Genomic DNA, 24405 nt, shown 5'->3' with positions numbered 1-24405 from the left:
ATTATTGTTAAGTTATTATTGAAGAATAAAGAATTACAATTAGAAGTGTGTGAGCGATAGTAAAAGTAGTAATGTCTTCGACAGAATAAACTTCAGGCCAAACTAGGCAAGGTACTAAATCTAGGTGAATGTGTTCAAATCTGCCTCCCGGAATAGGAATTTTCTGAAGAGGAGGATTTGGTATATTTTTTACTTTTGCACGTTGTAATGTAGTCAAGTTTTTGTCTATAAATTTACATTTCTGGCCATGTGAGGCCAATAGAAGTAGGTTTTTAAACTGTGAAGGGTTGAATGAAAACTACGATGAGAAATATTGTAAAATTGGACAAATATAATTTTTCAAATATAATTGAAAAGATGTTTTATTAGAAAATTGTTTCTTAAGAAGGTGATTTAATTCTTCATCGTTGTTCTGTGCTTTTTGAATAGTTTCAGCAGAAGGATAGGAATTCGAAAAATATTCAATATTTATTCTTGAAAGGGTATCAGCAACAATATTTGAATTTCCTTTAATATGTTTGATCTTTGATGTAAATTGAGCAATGTAGCTTAAATAGCGAGATTGACGAGGAGATTTTTCTGAACTGGAATAAAAAGAATTTATCAAAGGTTTATGGTCGGTATAAATGATAAAATGATTAACGTAAAGAAAATGTTTGAAATATTTTATTGCTGAAAATATTTCTAGAAGTTCACGATCGTAAGCAGAGTATTTCATTTGAGCGGTAGAAAATATTTTAGAGAAGAACGCTTTAGGAACGGTATTGTCATCTATTGTTTGAGAGGGTACTGCTCCCATGGCAGTATTAGAAGCATCTATAGTTAATGATTTTGTAGATGGATGAGCTGAAATTACTAATTGTGACAAAAGTTCTTTTGCTGTAGTAAACGATTCGATTTGTTTTTTCGACCAATTAATAATTTCTTTGGAATTTCTAAGAGAATTTGCCAAATCATAAAGAGGTCGAAGAATATCTAAAAATTTTGGAACGAATCTGTGATAATAGTGAATCATACCTAAAAATCACTTTTATCTTTTCCTAAACAAAAGCTCATGATTTGCTTTGTAGATGATCTTTTATGAGGTCTTCTCTGAGACATCTTATGAACTAAAGTCGAGACATTTCTTTTTCTGGAGCTGAGCCTTTCAGTCATGTATAGCCATTTACCGTAGATATATCCATTATTGCAAACCATATTGCTATATCTTCCTGTTCTGTAAAGGGCACACGCCTAATCTAGAGCATCTACACTCCCTTTCGTTGAGTTGTAAAATAATAGCATATCAGGTTTCCCACTTTTATTGTCCACTTTGTTATCGTGGTGCGTGGATGACAAAAGCATTACGGATTTACTCACTACTTTATCATTAGTGAAACCAAATATTGTATGTTGACGTTTATTGTTTGGCAAAAATTCATTGGGTATTTCTCTCCTATTTTTTCTTAGTGTGCCTACGGAGGTAAGACCAACTTTTTGCAATTCCCTTGTAAACTCGATGGAAGTGAACCAGTTCTCACCTGTAATGTTGCGGTTAGTATTTATGACTCATGTAATTAAATGTAATAAATACTGATTGCGTGGGAATATATAGTTTACGGGGTTTGGGATTATTTGTTATTTGACATAATTTTTAGACCGCACTTTTGAGGTTTTCCTTTCAGGTACATTCTGAACGAACATCATCCACGAAAACCCACCAACGCTTCGTCAACGGTTAGAAATTTTGCAGGGGTGTAGTTTGAGATCGAGTTTTCGACAAATTTGTTGAACATTTCTGATATAGCGGCTAATTTGTCACCTGCCAATTTTCTAGTTTCTCGCATTTCGCATTGTCGAAACGAGCTTTAGACATTGTTGCTCTGAATATTGGTCTTCCTAAGCTACTTGTCGACCAAAACGATGATACATCCTTATGATTGGATTTGAAAGCTCCAGCCAGGTAAACAAGTCTAAAAAAACGCTTTTAGTTCTATACGATCGCCAACAAACGTAGATGGACTTGGTAATTCGTTTTTTCGCTACGAGTTTGAACATTATCTTCAGAATCGGAAATTTCCGAAACTGTATAATGGTCACTACGTTCATTATCTTCATTATTCAACCCATCATCATCGTCATAAATAATTTCTTCAATATCTTCAGTGTTGGTATATTCAACGTCTTCAATATCTTTATTTATATCAGACATCACTTCTTCTGCAGACATTAGTTTGCCCTCTCTTCGTATAAGTTCTTTTGGATTACTCATTTTTATTCCAAAAGCAAATATATTCAAACAAAATTACCAAATTTCTCACGTAAATGCTGCTGTGGGGGTCTTTTATGACCCCAAAATGAAGGTATCGCGAAAATGTTTCTACAACTGAACACGACATGACGACTCGATGAGAGTTCAGGACTTCGCATTTTCGGGAAATACCCGAAATATATCGATTGGGGTCAAGTTTGACCCCACGATAGCGGTTGAGGGTTAAAAGAAGTGTTGGATTTAACACTTTTGCTTTTTAGAACTAAATTATGAAGATATTTTTAAATACAGTCTTGTATTATATGAGATAAACTGAACTCACCTAAGGGAAAACAATAAACCGGGGGAAAAGTTTACGGATGACCGCTTTTCGACCGCATTTTAAATTATTCAACCTTAAATATTTTTCCCTAAGGCCAAGCAGTCCCTTTGCTAAATATAATCGACTCCACAGGGGGCAATTTAAATTTTTGACGGTTCTCCCCCTGTATTATTATTATTAGTTATCAAATGATATCCTGACCCAGATTTGTCTGAAGGTGCGTGTGCGAGGAGATGTTATCGCTTAAACCGCCCGAAAAGTAGTATCCCGAAATCTGTATTTTATTCGAATTTGGCCTCTTCCAGAACCAGCAATTTTCACGGCATTCTAGATCTAGGGACGCCCGATAGCAAGGTAAAATAACGACCAGTTCACGTGACCGCACGACATTAACCACTTACGGCAATAAATATCGACTTTGTATCGCGGCTTTATCAAGTACTACACGGTTTCCTTTATTTTTCCTTTTATCGTTTTTATTTTTTGGGTTTAATTCAGTTTTGATTTCTTTTTCTTTTCAGAATTCTCGAACCGATACCAAATCTCTATGAGGAAATTCGTTGAAATGACACTTAACCGAACGGGACTCGATGTACATATTATATTTTTGTTGACTATTGTTTACAACCAGAGAGACAAATTTTTTTCATTAAGAATGGTTCAAATTAATTTTTTGAACTTTTTAACCTTGCCAAAACAGGCTGCGAACCTTGTAAATAAAAACCTGTATATAATTTTTATGTATAGTTATATCATTAAGTTTTTATTGTAAATTAATTACTTTTTAATTAAATGTACGAAAAAAAATTCGGAGGATAAACAACCCACAAAAAAAATTTAATAAAAATAAAGTGATTTAAGTTAAAAAAATTTTCTTTGTTGTATTTTTTTTATTTTCTTTTTAATTTAATTTGCATTCACTAATCGCTAAATCAAGCTGTTAATTGGAATAAAACGAAGAGAAAGTTTACTGCAAGGAATTTATTAGAGAAAGCTAAAGGTAAGAGGAGTCCTAAAAAATTAACATCGTATTGTTTTAAAACGAATTACTTTACGAAAACGTCAATTTTGTTTTTACAACCCTAATTTCAGGGGAAATCCAACCTTACCATCTTATCTCGGTACCAAAGAACATTTCGTAACAGTAATAATACGTTCGTAGATAAGAGCTCAATCCCTCAAGAGGGGGTTAGAAGGGGAGCGGCAAATGTCCCCCTTGTATTATTGTCTGCCGCTATCTTTATGACAGTTCATAACAAGACCTGCGGGACACCAACCGAGACCGCGATAAGAAGAGATAAACGCCACTAATCGCGCCCCCGCCGCTCACAATGCAAACTACACTCGTTTCACGCGCTTTTCAATTCACTTCCGTTCCAAACAGGAAACCCTTCACTTCCGTTCCTAACGGAAATTTTAACTTTTTAAAACAATAACTGGAACAACACTCTAATATTATCGTAACACCTATTAGTAATATTTGAATTTTTGGATTTAGTTTTCGGAATATTCGCGTTTCGTTTGGTAATATGGTCATTTAGTTAATGTACCGGATGCACTTAGGATAAATAAGTTAGCACACGCGTTAACAGCATGCTCTGAAAGACATAGCTTTGAACGAACGAACGGGGTATAGGACGCGGAATGGAGTAAAATGGCTAATAAAAGTCCTTCCATTAGTGGCACCGGCATGATCGCGAGTGATATTTTAATTCCCCTTTCGCTTTTAACCCTTGAAACGTCAGAGTTCGTTTGGTCAGCGGTTAATGGAGTCTATTATAAAAGCTTTTTGAGCGGTGGATGTCTAAGTAATAAAACAAAGCGAATAAAATTAATCAAATCTATATTTCCTTTTGATATCACTATTAGATGAATTTTATCACGCTATTTTCCCTCACATAGTATGTTCATTATCTTCAATTTATTAAGAAACTTCATTTTTATATAGATTAAATGTTTAATCGTTTTCTTTGATTGGCTAATGAAAAGAGTGGTTAAGGATGATTGTTTCATTCATCTAGATTCAGTAACATTACACACTTTCGTTGTTGTCTTACTTACTAAAAAAAGGTATTTTTGATGTTTATGAGAGAGAAATTGTTGTTTTTATTTTCCTAACTACAAAATTAAATATTGCAACAAAATAAGACTATTTCACAAAATTAGCGTTTTGCTCTTGACACATTCTATGTGTTGCTACGTTATGAGACAACGTGCTGGTAGTGAACGATGGCGTGCTTGAGGAATAATGAGCAATTTTTCGGTGCATGAGTTTGTTGGATAGGTGAAATATTGCAGTAGACGAGTTGCTTGTTTGAGTTAAAAAGAGATCTTTGCTATTTATAGATGACATTTAGTTCGTTTTGGCGCATCATCAAGGGTAATTGCTGAGTATTCTGGACAACTTGTTATTGTGTATATGTGTATTGCACATGTTGTCTAGATTTCACGACAATTTGGAATTTAAAGTAATTTGCACCTTTCTTGACCTTCATTTTGATTGTATGCGTCAAGAATTTTATGTTTCAATTCAAGGTAGCGTCTAGGTATTTAGAAATAAAGTATTGGGATTTTTTAGTGCCATATATTGAACTAGATATCACTATTATATTTCTTCCCAAAACGTTCTCCAACATCTTCTGATTCCTAGTCTTCACTGCTTTTTGTCATTCCACAGTTCTTCTTCTACTTCTCTCTCTCTTTCATATCCTTATCAAATCCCTCTTTCCAGCTGGTTCATGGTTGTTTCTCTCTTTCTACGACCCTGGAGTTTTTACTTCGGTATCTGTTTGGGAAACTCAACTCTCATCTATCCTTTGGACATGCCTAAACCATCTCATTTGGTGTATTTAGCATCTATGAACCATAGAACCAGATATCAACCAGGATGATATCGTCGGCGTAGAACAGACAAAACGGCTGTTCTAGGCTATTTAAACCATACGAAGTTAACGGCCAAATTGACATCATTGGGAGTCTACCATTTGGATATTTGAAACAAAAATCGGCTTCATCAATGGTACATAGCCAATATTATGGTATCTACCAGTGGTGTCCACTAATTTTTGACCAAGATCGCCTTTTTATATAAACGTCTTTCCAAGATCGACCGAAGGGTTTGAAATCTTTTTTTACATTTTAAAACTAACCTTCCCTTTTTGGGCTCCGAGGCCCAGATATAGATATTTCAGATTAATGATTTTGTTGGCGATTGACTCAAAATGGCTTCGCGATCGACGTTATGGACACCACTGGTATATAGCAATATTATACTTTCGTAGGGTTGGCCGAACGAAGGATCTTTACTAAATAAAATCATATCTTCCAGATTGTCAGCATGGACTGTGGCTTTCTCTTCAAGGTTATAGTGCAGCGAACCATCCTTGGGTTTGAAAAGATAAGAGAGGATTTTTGATAATTCGATAGTTTGTACACTTCTTCTCACAATCAGTGGATTCTAATTCACAGGTTTTCAAGTATATACAAATCCAATATTATCCTGTATTGCTAGACTAACATTTGGGTATTACAAAGAGGCAAAATCTCTAAAATCCTGATAAATACCTCGTTTTGCTTTTATTAAGCCTACAACAATAAGTAGCAATAAAAAATTGTAGTGCCACCTAATTTTGAAGGACATCGTTTACTCGAATAAACTTGGGAGCTTTCCACGTCATAAATGCTATAATCATAAATATTGTTTGTGCTTCATAAGTTAATGGTAAGGTTGATATAGATAATTAGATCCAGATGAACAAAGCAAAGATTCCGAACGATGTCAAAAGCTGATTTGACTGATCTAATATTTCTGGCGCAGAGGTCAGATCAGGAGCATAATTGGGCTTATTTATCATGACAACTGTAGAGGCTTAACTTAGATGGAAATTGCTTGACCAATATGGTGCGAGGCATTGAAACTGGTCATTAGTAAGTCAAACTGTCGATTTAAATCTTAACATTCTTATGCTAGCTTACAATTTTGTGTTTGGCACTCACTACACTAATTCAAAGAGTTTTCTCCTTCTATGTCGGTAAAGGTTCGTGCTGACAAGTAGCTGTTGGATTTATGCGTTGGGATGTTATTGAAGGCGGTCATTGTGCTTCTCGACGATCCATTTAATTTCTTCTTTGACGAAAGGATAAACTATTCTTTTGATAAATCCTCTTACCAGTTATACGTTTATAAACGTTTAGATGAAGTGACTAGCTGATTATAATTTATTGTTGTTGTTGTTTATTGTTTTATTGTTCATTTCTTGAATATCAATATCATTAGTGCTCAATATATGTCACCTATATAATTTTTACATGGAATCTTCGACCGATTTTAGATCCGGTGCAACCTTCGTGATTTGCAATACGCTAGTTTTCGTGGTTTATAATTCAATCATTATATTGTTGGATTAATAAAGAATACTTCTATTAACTGAGTCTTTAATGAATTTATGTTGGATATCGCAAACGGTCACGGTATATAATGATGTGGAACTACATTGAATATTAAAATATCGATGACGGTGCGTCGAAGGTAGGTCAGGCATCCGGCATGTCGAATTCAACGATGGCTGTGGTCCAGGTGCTGATTGTTGAATCAGCAAATCTATTGGATGGAACTGTGAATGTGGAAGTGCCAACTTGATTACATTTTACTCGATGCCGTTACGACTCATTACCACCCCAGAAATGATAATGTTATTTGTTTATTACCTCAGAAAAATGGAAATGCACGTTAAAGCAATCTCTACAGCTTACCCAACCTGTTGTACTTAACTTTTGAACAGTCATAATCTTGTAAGAGTGTAGGTTAAAGTTTGTGTGATTCGTCTCTGATTGCGACACAATGTTTTTCGGTGTCTTTATCGATTTGGGGCAACCACCTTATATTTTGGATCTATTTCAAAATAGATTTGGAACACTTTTGTTTAAATTTAAATCGTAGCTTTTGTGATGCTGTTGTCAATGCTGAATTTCTTAGTATGTTCATCCAGTAGAGTTCAGCACTATTTTGGATTAACATCACTCATATAATATTATCCGTGCTAGAAGTGAGCACTGTTGTGGCAAAAGAAATAATCACATAATTGGAGACTTGAATTACATAATCATGGTGATTTTTATTGCTTACTTATCAAGCTTATTCTTACAGAGCAATACACTATCCATAATACGCAGAAGATTTCATTCTGGCTACTCTTGGTTTGAATTCAAAATACTTAAGAAACGTGTTAGAGAGATCGTTTTATTGTTTAAGGTCTATTAAGGACTCGGTAGGGGTAATAAAATGATTGTTGTATTCAACGAAATATATCAGTTCAAAAACATTTTTGCTTGCAAATTATGACGTTATTGTATGTATTAAAAATTCAATAATAAAAAACATATTAAAAATATTTGTAATTATTGAAATACGTTAGTAATCGTTCACGAATTCAACGAAGAGCTGAATTGGCGACATTTGATACGATATCGCCCTAAGTTTAGCAATGTTGATCGAATAGTTCCTTTTCGTTCGTACATCGATCGTTCGCTCAAATTTTGTGTGCTATTTAAGCTGTTGAAGCACAATTTGTACCGGTATGATGGATTGATATCAAAAACTCCATTGGACAGGTAAATATCTGTCCGTTCAGGGATGAATAAAAAGCCTTAGTGAGTATCAGAGAGAAAATTTACTACCAAAAACTGTTTGTTAACCAAGCTTACAGCCTGGTTATACACCATACAGAATTTCAAAGAAAAGTTGTCGTCATTATTTCCATGAAGTTTTTTAGATAATGAAGAATATGAAGAATAATTCAATTATTTTCAGTCAGTCAAGGCACTCTTTGTGTACTACAAGACGTGAAATCTGTGTTAATTCCTAATGATTAGAATGCATTAAGCAACACGAGCGTACAAGGACAGTTTTTTGATCTGAGTTCCAGGCCACACTGGTGATTAGTAATGGAACGAGGGAAGAGCTAGATAATAAAGAATTGGGTGATAGCACGAGAAAAGAGTTCGCTTACTGTGCACTTCAACATCAAGTCTGAAGACATGAGATATTGAAACCAATGTTGACATTGGACTCATTCGCTAGAGAATGTTAAATTAATTATTGTTTGCTTCAAAAGCATATATCAAATTCGGTGTTCACAATTACTGGGTTTATTGATATATAAAATATCAAATCCTTGCTATTATAAGCTCTGTAAAATAAGTGCTTGCTTTATCTGCTCCCTTTATTTGTCTAGTTTCTATTTTTAAGTAGTCTTTACGTAATATGTAGCAAATATTTAAAGCATGTTATTTATGAATACCGAGTTCTACTAATTCTTCTTCAAGTACCTTTCTTCGAATCTCATCTAAATAATTCATTTGTGGATGATGAAGTGAAATTTTACCAGAGGTACAAGCGAACAATCATGAATCATTGTACGTGATAACTTCAAACCCTATCTTATAAGGGCTTTGATCCCAAGCACCATCACAACCCCATTTGAAAACTAAATATTCAGTTAGCAGGAATTATATTCTTTGATACGAACTTCTAACATTCTAAGTTATATGGGATAGCACCTGTTTTTGCTTTTAACAAATTATTATATATAAGATATATCGCACCTTTAGAAATAAAGTGGTTAAAAATTGAATATTTTTAGTTTTAATCATAAAATGACATAAAATATCTATATCAATTGCCGCTTGTTTTCCTAGAAACACTATTTTTTTGAATTGTGTTACTTTAGTGTTAAAGGTGCGATATGTTGGCATTACATTCTTTGCTCAAGCTTTTGTGTACTGATACATCACTCCTTCGTCGATCTTTTGTATACATAAAGTGCCAATGGTCTTTCCACGCACATTTTTAGTGGCACTTCTCAGGGAATGCAAAAAATATCTTGCAGAAACTTTAGGGCCAAAAATCATCTTAATCTTAATAATAATGTGTTTATCTTCATCTTAATCTCGTTTATCTTCTATTATCAATTTAGTTTTTATAGTGCAAATAAGTTCATCTTGAGCATTATATTAGGTTTGTTCGTAGCACAGTTTCTAATTTTGATTCGAAACTCGAATTATAGACGCTCATGTCAATTAATGTACTCACATGTCAATAGATTTGCTTGCAATGTTCAACATGTGTGAATGTAATTTTGAGTTTGAAACCAGTCAGAAACGATTTGACAGGATTTTGTGAACAATAAAGCTTGTTTGCATCCTGTATTAAATAACAACTGATAAACTGTCCATCGTTTTGTAAGTGACCTTTTGACGATTTTCATTAAGATTGTTAAGAATTAAGATGTTGAACAAAATATTTAAGATTAATTGAAACTTGTGTGTGATTGTTAAGGATTCAGTTTAATTTGAGATGTGAATGTAATTTCTTCAATTACATCAACTATATTTTTATTGAAATTTGTGGTCCCAATGAAGTTTTTTTGAATTAGATTAGTTAAGTTTGTTGAAGTTCCTTTCGTTAATATTAAATACTGATGAGAAAACTTTGTTGACGGTTCTTTATTTGATACTAAATTTATTAATGAAGTTATTTACTAATGTGAATTTCGTTTGGTTCTTTCTGATATTGACAAAGTATCTGAAACTTAGTTAACCATAGATGAAGCTTTTTGAGTTAACATTAAGTTTTGTAGATTACGTTTAGTTTGACAATTTCACGCTTTCATGAAGTTTCTACAATTTGTTAGATTTCGATGAAGTTTCATGATCAAAACTAAATTCAATCCAGTAGTAGTTTTGGTTATAATCTGAAAGTTTCATTATCTTGATTATAACCGATATCGATAACCTTATTTTTTTAATGAAAACCAATTGACAGAAAAATCTTGATTAAATTTGAAGGTTTCAAAATGAAGTATTAAACATTAAAATTTTGACGGAGTTTTATTGATTGATTTTGGTTTCGTTTATGTTTTTAGGTTCAGGTTCACATTTTGCATAAAATTTTCTGCAAAAAATTTAGATTTTGAGGAAGTTACATCTCTACAATTTAGTTATCCATCCAAGTTTTATATGAATTCATCCATTAGTTTCGATGAAGCTCTTTCGGTTTGCGTTTGGTTTAAATAAGTTCCCACTTTCTATTAAGTAAATTTATTATTAAGTAATTATAATTTGAGTTGAAGTTTAATTAAGTTAGATAATTTCGAAATCACTGATATTCCTCTAAAATCAATTCTGACAGCATCATTATACGATCGGATTAAATGTTATTGAATGTAGAAACTATACTATATCTGTACAGTTCACATGATTATATATTAATTCCATTACAATGGTCGATTACTACTAATGAGTGACAGCATAGATAATGTAATTTATTGGTACAACAGCATTAAAGGATGTATCCGAGCTTCATTTGAGGAAGACTTCAAATGATAAATCGTATATTAATGAAGTAAGTCATTTTTTATTTAAAAAAATCATTTTTTTTCAAATACTATTTACTTATAGTCTTGAACTGAGTGTTCTAAACTCTCGTTCGCCGTTTGTGTTCTTTGTACCAGCCGTAACTCCGAATTAATTGACGTGGTGGTCCTCGGTTCGCATTTCTTAACGAGACCGAAGACCGTCCGAACGGGGCCCCAAAGCGAACGATAGCATCGGTCAAGAGTACCTCGTGGTTCGTTCTTCAATGAGAGAGCAAGAGAGAACGAGAGAAACTCCTCTAATGGTGATTGAGGTGAGAATGGGGTCCTTTTGGGCGGCCACGGGGGGTTGACGCGGCTAGAGGGGTTCGGCAATTAGGGCGAACGAGAGCCGAATGCGCGACAAAGACGCGAATTGGCCCCGGAGATGCAAATACGCATTAGGGTAATTGAACGGCGCGCGGCGGCGTCGGGACGTCGTCAAGGGGGATGAAGGGAGAGGAGACGTCGCCGCCGCCGCCGCGACATTTTGAGCTCGTTAGGGATTGATTCAATTTTTGCACCCCTTTTCGTTTCGCTTTTTTACGTCCCAAAAAAAGTAAACCTACATAATATATCTAAATCTTTCCTTTATTTCTTTTTGTCGCAACATATTTTGTTTTTTGAGAAAATTTGTAATGATTTGTCGTAGAAAAAACGAAAATACTAATCTCACTAATCTGGGGCAGCCCGGTAGGAACCAATAAATCTGCAAAAGCCGGGGACTATAAATTTACCGTAATGGAATTTAATCGCTTTTCCGGTAGAATGGGAGAAAGGGTAAACGTCGAACGCGCGGGGGTGCCAACTAAACAGAACGAGCCGCATTAATTTCAATAACATGAAAACACCGGCGGGAAAGACGCCGAAGAGGAGGAATTCGCCGGCCCCGCGCTTCCATCTCAACTTCCGTTCCCCACAATTAACATTAATTTAAAAGCAATGGCAATTTCCTTAATGCGTTTTGGATTTTCATTTCTCATCAACGAAAGTAATCTAGAGATCGCTTTCGTATATCAACCCCCTCGCCACCCTCCCACGTTTCCTCGTCTCTTCTCTTCCATTCCATTTCGTAAACGGGGTATCCCCTAGAATCCACACACACACACACACACTGATATAGAGCTAGATTTTACGTTTTGCGTAGTATATATGTAGTGGTTTCAGGGGGTTTGTGGAGGGCAATTACGGTATAAATTTGTACGGAGCGGCGGTTTCATTAGTTTAATTCGGCTTTTTCGTGCGGTGGTCGGCGTTATTATTATTTTAATTATATTAATTTAATGGGTGGGTAGATTTAATTTGGCCGAAAGCTGCTCATTCAATTACCGATGAATTTCGGGCCCGCGGCGTGCCGCGTCGGGAATCAACCGATGAAAAGTTTATTGTTTGTTGTTTGTGACGCGATGCGGAAGATTAATTTGCATTAGCTCTGGACGAACCAATGGCAATGGGGCCAACGGGGCCAACGGGACGATCTGCCTCCGGCTACGCGACAAATCCACCGATTTATAACCAAACATTATACCAATTCAACTCCGCCCTTATAATTATCATTATAATTAGATTCGTTCTAATTATTTATTAATTTAGAACATCGCTCTGTTAACGCTACTCTATAATATACATATATGTATTATATTCGAACGTTTTGAATTAAGTGGAACACATTCGCAAACTTTCATTTCCAGTTTCATTTCGAACACCTGGTTGAAACTTCCAACTCTATTAATTCTTTTAGCGATTAACCAACTTGCAAACTTAAAATTAAAAATAAATGTTTGTTAATTATTTATGATTCATTAAAAGACTAATTTTTATTAACGAAGTTGTTTAAACGCAAAATAGGAGGTAAAAAGGAAGTGAAGGAGTAAAGAATACAAAGCCGTTGGGGGGAAAGGATCGGTTTACGGGGGTTTGCGTTCGTCTACGGTCGGTCGGGGGGAAAGGGACTAAACGAGAGAAGGTAGAACGGGCGCTGCGGCAAAAGAACAAACTTTAAACGTACCATTAACAAAGTTAGTTAATTAGCTCGCGTAGTTTCCAATTTAATTATTAATTAAGGCCCTCAATAGATAGTTAACAATTTCCTTGCGCGGCCGTATCGAGTGCGCCTTTGTGAGGCTTAATTAGACGGGGACTCGTTTTAAATCCGTTCTGTGTCCCGGACGGCCAACCGAACCCCCTTCTTCGTCGATCCCCCTTTTGCCTAGCACCACCACCGGTCGCCCTTTCGCCCGAAACCCGCTAAAAATCGCGACGAGACCGTAAAATACGGGCGGCCACGTTCATTATGTCACCGACGGACTCCCACAATGGACCCCGTGAGGACATTGATATTCGTCCTGGGCACGCAATTAGCGATGGCAAAAATCCGCAGGACTCTTCGGATCCTTTTCTCGTCGTAACGTCGGTCTGCGCTAATTGGAGGCGACCAAGAGATTAAATCGGAGGACAAAAGAAGAAGAAGCACGATGATGATGTGGTCATTAGTGATGATGACGATTTTTTTAGGGAAACTAAAAAAAACAACTTTTAAATAACAAGACAATAAGGGAAAGAAGGCGAATTCGACTGCCGTCAAATATCGATCACTACATTTTAAAGACAACTACGAGATTTAACGACAGGAGTACGTCCCTCCTAGCGTTGGAACAATTAACTTTATCGAATGTGTCAGTCGGCCAATCCTTCAATAGTTGGTGAGAGTATAACTGTCAGTTTCTTTTATATAGTTTTCTTATTAAATTTGATGTATTTATCTTAAGATAGATAGCAAGATACGTATATCTTGCTAGCGTGAGTTTCGGTTTGTACTACAGTGTACTTACGTAATAGTAACTTTAATTTTACAATGTAATACTTAACTAATACTAATTTCTCTACTGTGGCCGATATTATACTGTTGGCATTCCCTTACTTCAAATGTCAAGTTTAAAATATATTCGGAAAAGCACACGTTCTGCATGAAGAGAACATGCAACGCGCTATAGAATCTGTTAAAGACAAAACCTTATCAATACGAAAATCTGCACAAATCTTTGATGTGCCTTATGGACCAAAATCACTTAAAAGGCCGTTTTTCTTTAAAAAAGTACAAGCTAGAAAGAAAGGGCAGTCTTTAGTGTAGAGCAAGAGTCAGAGCTAGCAAGTCATATTATTAATCTTTCTAAAGTATCTTATGAATTAACTACTAAATCAATCAGGGAACTCACCTACGAGTTTGTAGAGGCAAATAAGCTCAAACACAACTTCAACAAGCAGAAACGTATGGAAAAGATTGGCTCTACTCTTTATGCAACGGAATCCAGCTTTAACTTTTCGTAAACCTGAGGCTATCTTTTACCACAATTTGGAGAAAATTGTTCAGCCAACATAAATTTGAACCTCATTGTATTTTTAATATTGATGAGACAGGGATAAGTAATGTGCACAATCCTAGCCGCATTGTTGCCAATAAAGGACAGAAGCAAGTAGGCGCTGTTACAAGTGGGGAAAGAGGTCAGTTAGTGACTGTTTTAGTACCTGTCGCTGCTGGCTTCTACATTCCTCCAAAAAAATGCTATTTAAAATGCGATCAAGCATTTTGCTAGGTTCACAAAACCTACCAAAGAAGATCCAGTTTTATTAGTTTTGGACAATCATCCTACTTATTCTAACAATTTAGGTACATACACTTTCTGTAGAGATAACGGCATTAAGGATGTTTTAATTCCACCTCACACATCTCACAAACTTCAGCCTCTAAACGTTTGTTTTTTTGGCCCACTATAGATTGCTTACAGAGGCGCCGCTACCGGGGGGTGCAAGGAGTGCACTGCACCCGGGCGCCGCCTAAAAGGGGGCGCCGGCGCCTTTTTAATGTTTTCTCCAACAATATCTTATCTTTCTTTTGCAGTATTTAGACCCGTAAGCAGTAGCTAGTCTTCAGAAAGCAGTATTTAGTCTCCACAAAGCAATTTTAGTCTTTAGAAGGCAGTATTTAGTGTTCCAGACGCTGTATTTAGACCTGTCGGAAGTATCTAGTCTTCAGAAAGCAGTATTTAGTCTTCTAGAAGCAGTATCTAGTCTTCTGCCAACGTTATGTATGTTTTCTCCAGCAATATCTTATCTTTCTTTTGCAGTACTTAGACCTGTCAGCAGTATCTAGTCTTCAGAAGGCAGTATTTAGTCTCCACAAAGCAAGTTTTGTCTTTAGAAAGCAGTATTTAGTGTTCCAGATGCTGTATTTAGGTGTATTTGCCTATGGGCAAGAATGTGATAGGTATATAAAAGCCAAGCATCACAGAATTATTCAGGAATGCTTATAAGTGAAAGGACTAAGTAGTGAAAGAACTAAATGCTTTCCAAGTGACCGGGATATCCCTTTCAATCATTTTGTGTTTAGTGATGATGAATTTACTGGTACCCCAACCATAGAAATTCCATCTTGTACGACACATCCTATAATAATGCTCAGACAGACAAAAATTTGGACAGAACACCTTCTTCTATCCCTGAATCGTCCACTTCTGAACTAAATTCACAAGAGTTTCTTTCTAAACCTAAACGCCTTCGAAACTCGACAGAATCAGAATCTTCCTCAGATTTAGATTTAGAAGAAGTTTTAGAAGATGAGATGACCGACAAGGAAGACAAGAAGAAAGAGAATACAAGTTTTATAGATCTTTTACTAGTAATGAAAGCACTAGTAGAATAAAACATTCAGTTATTTTGACATCAATGCCAGCCAAAGAAGAACTGGAAAAGAAGGAAAATGAAGATGAAGCTCGCGAAGAGAATTAAGCGGTGTCTAGGTCAACAAAAGAAAATTTCCAATGAAACGTGAGGATATGTCATGATTTTGGAAGAAACAATGAATTATGGTGGAGATGTCGCTCATGATTGGGTTCACGTTGATTGTACCGCGATTGAGAAGGCGCAAGATTATATTTGCAACAAATGTTAATTGTTTTCAGTTTCCTTTTTTCAAAAAAAAAAAAAACTTTACGTTCGTTGTCGATATTAGCCGACCACGTAGTCGATTTTAGTCAAAATAGTGTCTGCGATTTTTTTTCTCTAACACAAAACAGCTTAATGCAAGTATATATTCATTAGATGTTTTATTTGAGTAGGGCATATACCGATAAACTTCTCGACAGCGTTATCTGGCTGATAAGATAATTTGTACTGTATTACAATGTACGGATATTTTTGTCGGTGAGATAATTGGCAGGATAACTTATTGGATACTCAACGGTGCCGATAAGACAGTTATCCGCCAGATATTTATAGTTAGCAAGGTTTTTGTATAAAAACTTTGTATGGTTACTGCATAGGTTAACCTATAACATTAACCGTTAACCTTATACGTAAGTTGTATCAGTTGTGAAAAATCTTTTTAAATAATTGTTATTGTTTTCAAAATCATAATTCAAACTTCAAAGAAATACTACCAACTGATTCTTATTTAGCCGATAGCAAGCCTACCGACTAAAACAGTTTGTACAACAGAGAATATCTTTATCCTCCCGATAAGTTTATCGGCCGGATAGTAATCAGGTAGATTTATCGGTCCTAAGACATTTTTCCATAAACCTGCAAGAGTTTATCCTCGTCACTGTAAAGGGAAAGTCATTGTAACTGTTGATGTTTAAGTGGTCGATATTTGCCTCGTTTTTAAAATGATTTTTTTAGTAAATACTTGGAGGGGGTTAAAACCTTTAGTGGTGAGTTGTGTTAATGCTGTCAGCGAAATAAATGAGTAGTTGAACCTGACCGTAGGCGTTTTGTGGATCGGACAGGTTCCCCAAACAGCCTTTGATGTTCTACAACGAACGGTAATTAGAATTTTCAGCGATCAGGTGGCATAAAAAAAGCACCGAAGCCGCCGCCGTTTATCAAAACGTTTCGCACCAGACGATTGGTATCAAAGAGGAAAGTTAAGCGTGCGAAAACGTCTCTTTGTGGCGTTTTTTGGCGAAAACGAAAGCCGCCCGCGGCGAAAACGGGCGGCGGGTGCGGAGTGTTTAATTAAAAAAATAATTGGATCCGAGCGGGGACACGCAATTAATTAAGCTGAGGGGGGACGTCCGAACTCTGAAATTAGCCTTCAAATGAGTCCGGACTTAACCTCGGTTTCGGCCCATTTAATTCGTCAGGGCCGGCCGCGCGTCCTAAGACCCCCAAGATTTATGAATTCCCGCACTAGGACGGTATTAATTTACTTGTGTACACTCGGGCGCCTTGTCGAGGTACCCGCGAAACCCCCAACACCCCCCATCTAGTCTCGCCGCCTACAAACTGGTACGAGAGGGGGGGCATTAATTAGCGCTCGGCGCGCGAAACGAACGCGGAAAAGGAGTGGGTCGGGGTAACCGTGAAAGTTTACCAGTTAATTAGGGAAGTCCCCCTGCCCGTACCAAGGGGGAAACTAACTTTATCCTACCATCCAACCTACGCACACAGTCGATTTCGTTCCCACTTTATACACGACATCATTAGAATTAAAAAAATCGGAATACAAAAAACAAAAACAAATACAAGACGATGTTAACAACAAGAAAAAAAGTAGTAAGTTCTAGTTCGTACACTTTCCTGGCACTTAACGTGAGTACCCGCAATTGTCACCGTTGGCGCGATCCTCAACAGTTTCGGATGAATATTAAAACGCGAAGGAATGCATCGAGATGGATTGGGCGGAGAGAAGAGTCCTACGGGATGCTCTCCGGGATTACTCGTTTCATTAAGTTGAGTGCCTCCCTCTCTCGCCGTCCGAACGAAGGCCACGGACGTCCCGACGTCTTCATTCTGTATCCCATTCCAGGAACACCCGAAAACGGAAACGCGTTAATCTATTGATATTTCGCGATCTAATCCGCTAATTTATTCCTCTCCTCGAGGATTCACGAACGACTTTCCAGCTTTTCCAACAAAATTTATGACTCTCGTTACTTTTATCATTGCACGAAAAAAGAAACACTTTCACAAGAGTTGAAATTTGACTGACGTTTATATCGTCGATTTCAAGATGCACTTTATAAATTAATCTTTTGACTCTATATTAAATTTCGTTTCGATAAAGTAATCAAAAAGAAATTTCAAATTAATTAATTTAAAATGAACTAAGCATGGATTTTGATATGGATCTATAAAATACAAACAATGTTTTTAATTCTATTTATGCAATTTATTAATTAAAAAATATCTGAACAAAAAGCACAATTTTCTTTAGTAATCCCTAAATAGAAATTAATCTAATTAAAATTATAATCCAACCTTGACTAATTCATCCGTTTTAATTAACTAAAAAGGTCACCCCGGTCGAATTACAATAATCCAATTAAATAATTAAACGACGTCGCCCCGAGTTCATTTTTAAAACTGGCTTTAGAGCCAAAGAAGAACGTTCGCATCAACATTAGTAGCTAATCAATAATGTATGCGCATAATACATTAATTCATTTCCCAGCTAGCAGGAAACAATTTCTTTCGCGAAGGGGAATGGAGAGAGTGAGAGAGAAAGCGGGGGCGGGTAGAGGGTGAGTTTGGGGGTTAGGGGTGGTTGGAACACGCAGGAGAGGGTTCAATCTAGCTAATGGGCAATGAGAGCGAGCTGACAACCTCACATGCTCTTAACTCCCTGAGTTTCATCTCCCCCTCTCTCTTGTACATTCGTTGTTTATTAATAAAAGAACGAAATTGAATTTCGCGTAATTTTTTTTTTTGATAAAATTACTAACGAGGTTGGCACACTAACCTAACTCCCCCTTTCCATTCATTCATTTAGCCTCACATCCAAAACTCCACCTATCTACAGGTTTTATGTGTGTTCCGAAATAAAAAATCTAATCTACGGTCGAAGCGTTACACCGGTGTGTTTACGTCTTTCGTCCCAATTTGCCATGTCATACGAAGATGATGACTGATACTGACCCGAACATTCCTTCCTCGTTCCTCGTTTCATTCGGTTTTTACGACACAGAAATATTACAAATTGTAACCATAAATCGAAGTAGTTAACTTCTTATGCCCTTGAAACCTTTCCTCAGTTTCATCGACATTTCCTTTCTTAAGATATCAAGATTATTTTAATATCTTATTTTCGTTTGTCACATTTTTGTTGATTTGTCTTTATAATGAAACAATGCCCTTTTGCGGCCGGCGGGCGTACTACATCAAAGTCGAGGAGTTAATTTCCTATCCGTCTTCTGTTTCTGCCTGTTATTATTTTCTGGATTCGATGGGGGAACGTCGGCGGTCATTTTCCGGCCGAAATTGATTGATGACGTACGGACAAAACAGCGACGTTCCGAATTAGGACTTATTGCCGTCGGGTCGATAATTCGGACGCCGGAGTTTCAATCATTGTTATATATCCTATGAGATTTTCGCAAAAGAAGTAAACGGATATTTAATATTGGGGAAAGGAATATTGGATACAATGTATTTGTACCATTTATAAATATGTTTATTATTGTTATTTATTATTATTTTGTACCTAGAATCTCACAAAATCTCAAAATCATTTGTAATTAGTATTAGTAAAATCTGTGTTATTAAGTATTAGCTAAGTCAAATTCACCTTTTATCCAGACCTGAGTAATCGGTTTTTATTTAACCCTCACACTACCAGAACTATTTTGTGACACGTAATACCAGTGGGGTCCACAGTGACCCAAAGCTTTCTATTAAGTAAGATAACAATATTTATAAAGTATTTTACTACATATAAAATTTATTAAACATATTTAAGAGTTTTAAATACAGTGAAATTCCCCTAACTCGAATCACTAAGGGAGCGGGAAGAAAACTTCCAGTTATGGAGAATTCGAGTTAGAGAAAAATTAGTAGAATTTCAGCTCAAGTTAGAAATGTACTTTTCTAATACGTATATTTAAAACAGAAACCTTAATACTATTGTAAGTAGAAAATTAATCAAGTTTTTTAAAGTAATCCGTAATTTTCTTTTGGATTAAAATAGACAACTGCTCTTTGTCGAAGAAATTTTCTATTAAATGTAAAGAAAATGTAAAGAATTATGAATATTATCTGGAACGTTATCTCTTGATAATACAAAAGTTTCAAGCTTTCTAAGAGAGGAATAAGCTTCATCAAATTTAGGCACAGCGACAAGTATTTCATTTTCAAGATTACCATCACCCTCGTCTAATTCTGAAACAATAAGAACATTAATTAATAAGAACATTTATTTTCGCCTGAGTCTATGTGATTCGAATACTTTATTCTTTGGTAAATTCGACTAATTGTAAGTAAAAGTAAAAGTTGAAGAAATTCCATGATAGTTCAGTTCAAGTTACAGAGAAATTCGAGTTAGTGAAATTCGACTTAGAGAGATAAAAACACATTTGAAACGTAATCAAACGCTTGAGCTTACGAAAATTATTCGACTTACAATTAGAGGATAATTCAAGATATAGAAGTTCGAATTAGGGGAATTTCACTGTATAACAAAATTCATTTATTTACATTCTAGACAAGTAACATATCATGATTATTACAAATAAATCTATTGCAACTCTTTCGGGGTCATTTCCAGCATCTATCACGTTTAGTTCCTTGATTTTTGTGCTGATGTCTTTGTGATGTTGAAGCTATTTGTGATGTAGAAGCGTGTTCTGTGTTTGCTCTAGTAGTAACTAATTACTTTCCTAGTTTCTTACTGTTTCAAAACTTTGCGTCGTTTGTAACCAGTTTTTGTTTTCCATTCATCGTTTAGAAGAACCCATATAATATTGTAATAATATTGTTTATATATTGTAATTGCTTTAATTGTAGGTATCTTTCTGTTTGTGTAGTGTGTTCATCAGCTATTATACAGTTGTTTTTTAACAAGAATTATTAGGAGACTTCTAAACTTGAGATAAATATTCTGCTTATTTGCACCACACTCAAAGGTGTAATTTAATGAAGGGAACATATGTTATAGTGGAACTAACTACCCAGATTAAGTCTGGGCTACCAAAAAACATCTAATAGTATCGCAACCCAACATATTGTTAGCTCAAATTTTAGTAATTTGTGTAATTCAATATTGCATGAATATGATATCAATAGTTTCTACCAACCATTTGTTGTAGAAACTTGCCTAAATTCTTTCTTCATTTCTTCTTAACTAATATCCACTTTTCAAAAGGGACAGAAAGGTGCATCCATAAACATTTTCACAGACAGTTGGGCCACCCTAAAGGCAATTCAGGCCTACATGTGTAACTTTCATAAACCTGAGAGAACTTGCTAGGGGCAATGATGTTACTCTATGGTGGATTCCAGGTCACAGAGACTTATTCTGCCATTGATGTTTTACTTCTAGATCAGATAATTTATTTCTGCCTTTGATATTAACTTCTAAACATTTCATTCAAGCTATGATATTTTGCTTTCATGCCTAATAGTACTTTTGCGCCTACTTGTTTTACTTTTCTCCTGATTTTTAGCTCCTGAACATGGTATATTGTTTCTGGACATTAAGTACTCTTCTGTATCTGTTAATGGTTTTGATTCTGCTTCAATATCGCATGAGAAATACGTTTGATAAATTAGGTGATAATCTATTAGGTGCTAAAGCTGAGCGAATTTTATATGTTAGGTTGAGCAGTATAATTCCGCAGTATTATGGTGTCATCTCTGCATTCCAAACCATAAGTATCAACCCATGAATTCTGAATTCTTTCTTCCTTGCTGGGGGCTACTTGGTTAATGCAATTTGGTGTCTTTCTCATAACCATGAGCTTCCGTCAGAAACACCTTCCGCGTGTTCTTTCAACACGCTCTCCTGCACTGCAAGAAGTTTTCCATCCTTATCTATGCATTCGCTTCCCTTGGACTGAAAGGTGCATCCACTATATCTACTATATTATAAAAAATTGTCATGGTCCATCTTCTGGTTTTTCTTTTCACGGTGTATGTTCGAACAAGCTATCTTAACTAGCTGCAATGTAAACACCATGGATAACCAAACTACACTCTATACCTGATTTTGTTTTATTGTAATCAGCAATTATTTGGGACTTGGTCTTTTTATCTTCAAGAACTTCACCCCTGGCATGCATGGTGGATAACAAAGTAACAATTTTTCCCCTTTTTAGACAATAACAAGCTAGCAAGGCTTTGTATTAATAAACAAATTTTATTGAATGTACAGGGTGACTAAATAAGCGTGCAAAGTTTCTAAGATGATCACTAGGAGTCGCAACCGCCGTTTTGAATTAAAAAATGTCGGTTTTATCGGAATTCAGCAGTATTAACATAACAAAAAGTATGTGCATTTTAAAGTTTAGATAAATTATAGTTTTTTCGTTAAAACACTTTTTACCCTATGTCTAAAAATAAACTGGCGAGTTTGTTTGAAAATGTTTGTAAACAAATGCCAATAATGTCAAACTGGCTGAACGGAATGTAATAATCTTGGTAACGTTGAAAAGAGCCTTTCTTGGACTACAAATGCTACCTTATTTGTGGTGATTGTAATTTGGTATGTTGCCACTAGAGGGAATTTTTCAATATTACAATAGAAATTGTGAATTTTCTTAGAAAAGTTAAATCTATTGGTATTACTTTTTTTTATGAAAAAATAACAAAATGAAGCACAAACAAGCTGGTGAAAGCCGCGCCTCGATATCATGTTCCTAACCTAAACAATCGGTGAAAGAAAATTTAATGAGAAAATTCAATGGATTTTGATAAGTTGGTCAATCAATTACCGATTTTGTTAGAAGATGTGGCATTGGAAACATGGCAAAATTTGTTCTTACAACTGGACAGTTGTCCAGCACATTTTGCTATACATGTGAGAGATCGTCTAAACGCAGTGTTTCTACAGCGATGGATCGGAAGTGGCAGCCTATTTCCATGGCTTTGGATTTTTATTAATGGTGTTTCAAACCCAACCTACAACCAGACAAGACATGGAAATGTTGAAAGCAAAAGTTGAAGGCGCAGTTTTTACTAGCTTGCTTGGGCTTCATTTTGCAATGTAAAATTAATTAAGTAATTTTTCATGTAAAAAAAGTAATACCAATAGATTTAACTTTTCTAAAAAAATTCATAATATCTATTGTAATATCGAAAAATGCCCTCTAGTGATGACGTACCAACTTACAATCACTACAAATAAGGTAGGTCACGTAGGATTTGTAGTCCAAAGAAAGCTCTTTTCAAAAAGTGTTTTAACAAAAAAACATCATTCTTTTGTAGTGTTAACAGTGGAATTCCGAAAAAAACTTGCCTTCTTGAATTGAAAAATGATTTTCAATTCAAGAAGGCGTTGACACCCCTTAGCGACCATCTTAGAATCCTGAAAATAACTTCCAGGATTTTCTTTTAGCCACTTTAGTAGTTTCCAAGATACAGTAGAAAAGTTCGGTTTTTTCAGAAACTGGTTCAAAATGACACTTGGGTTTCTGCAGAATGTTGCAACATGGCATCCGAAACGTCAAACCTTTTCTTAAAAGACATACGGCAAAACCCGAAAGTTTTTAGTGTTAGTTCTAGTTTTAGTTCTAATTTTAGTTTAATTAACTCCGGCCGTGAAAGCTTTCGTACTTATAATAGTATAATAAATAATAATTGTAACGCCCATGCTATCTCTATCTCTCTCGCTTTAAGCGGCCCATACACGATGACTCTTGCGGCGGTGCCGCCAGAGCCGCCGCAAGAGTCGTCGCATGCGACGGATTTTAACGGCCCACACACGTAGACTCTTGTGGCGTCGTGCCGCACTTCTTTAACCGCTATCGACGGACCTATACCAACGCATATCTGGCCAGACAATAGCCAAGAAATTGGCTGCAGAATACCAATACTACTTGCAGAAGACTAAATACTTCCTATAGAGGACAAATACTACCTATACAATACTAGAAATTGCTTAAAAAGATAGATATCGTCTATAGAAACCTAAGTACTGCTACCAATAGACTACAAATTGGTTGCAGAATACCAATACTACTTGTAGAAGACTAAATACTGCCAGCAAAAGGCTAAAAACTCCTTGCGGAAGACAAATACTACGTATACAATACTAGAAACTGTTTGCAGAAGATAGATATTGTTTATGAAAGGCTAGGTACTGCTACCAATAGCCAAGGAATTGGTTCCAGAATACTAATACTGCTTGCAGAAGACTAAATACTTCCTATAGACGATCAAAAATTCCTTGCGGAAGACAAATACTACCTATGCAATACTAGAAACTGCTTAAAAAGATAGATATTGTTTATATAAGGCTAGGTACTGCTATCAATAGACTACAAATTGGTTCCAGAATACTAATACTGCTTGTAGAAAATTAAATATTGCTGACAGAAAGCCAGATACTGCCAGATACTGCCAGACAATTTTACAAGCTCATTTATGGCGGTAGTTTTTCAGTTTCTGTGGATGTAATTTTTTGATTTTGAGGTACATCGTAGCATACTCGA

At 35.7% G+C, this 24405-nt stretch overlaps 1 protein-coding gene across 5 annotated transcripts in view; it reads left to right on the top strand.

Annotated features, from left to right (window-relative positions):
- LOC111422683 (LIM domain only protein 3) overlaps positions 1 to 24405 on the top strand; it is a 284619-nt gene that overhangs the window by 244953 nt on the left and 15261 nt on the right. For 4 of the 5 annotated variants that reach the window (XM_023055902.2, XM_071196486.1, XM_071196488.1 and 1 more), the window contains one exon: positions 3095 to 3445. The exons of the other annotated variant lie outside the window; for it this stretch is intronic. The gene's annotated coding sequence lies outside the window, so the exon portion shown is untranslated. Of the gene's footprint in view, positions 1 to 3094; positions 3446 to 24405 lie in introns of those variants that run through there. 5 annotated transcript variants of the gene reach the window in all.

The sequence above is a fragment of the Onthophagus taurus genome, chromosome 6, assembly GCF_036711975.1.
Source record: "Onthophagus taurus isolate NC chromosome 6, IU_Otau_3.0, whole genome shotgun sequence".
Lineage (NCBI taxonomy): Eukaryota > Metazoa > Arthropoda > Insecta > Coleoptera > Scarabaeidae > Onthophagus > Onthophagus taurus.
The sequence above is the reverse complement of the archived record's forward strand: the minus strand, read 5'-3'. Positions and strand labels throughout refer to the sequence as shown.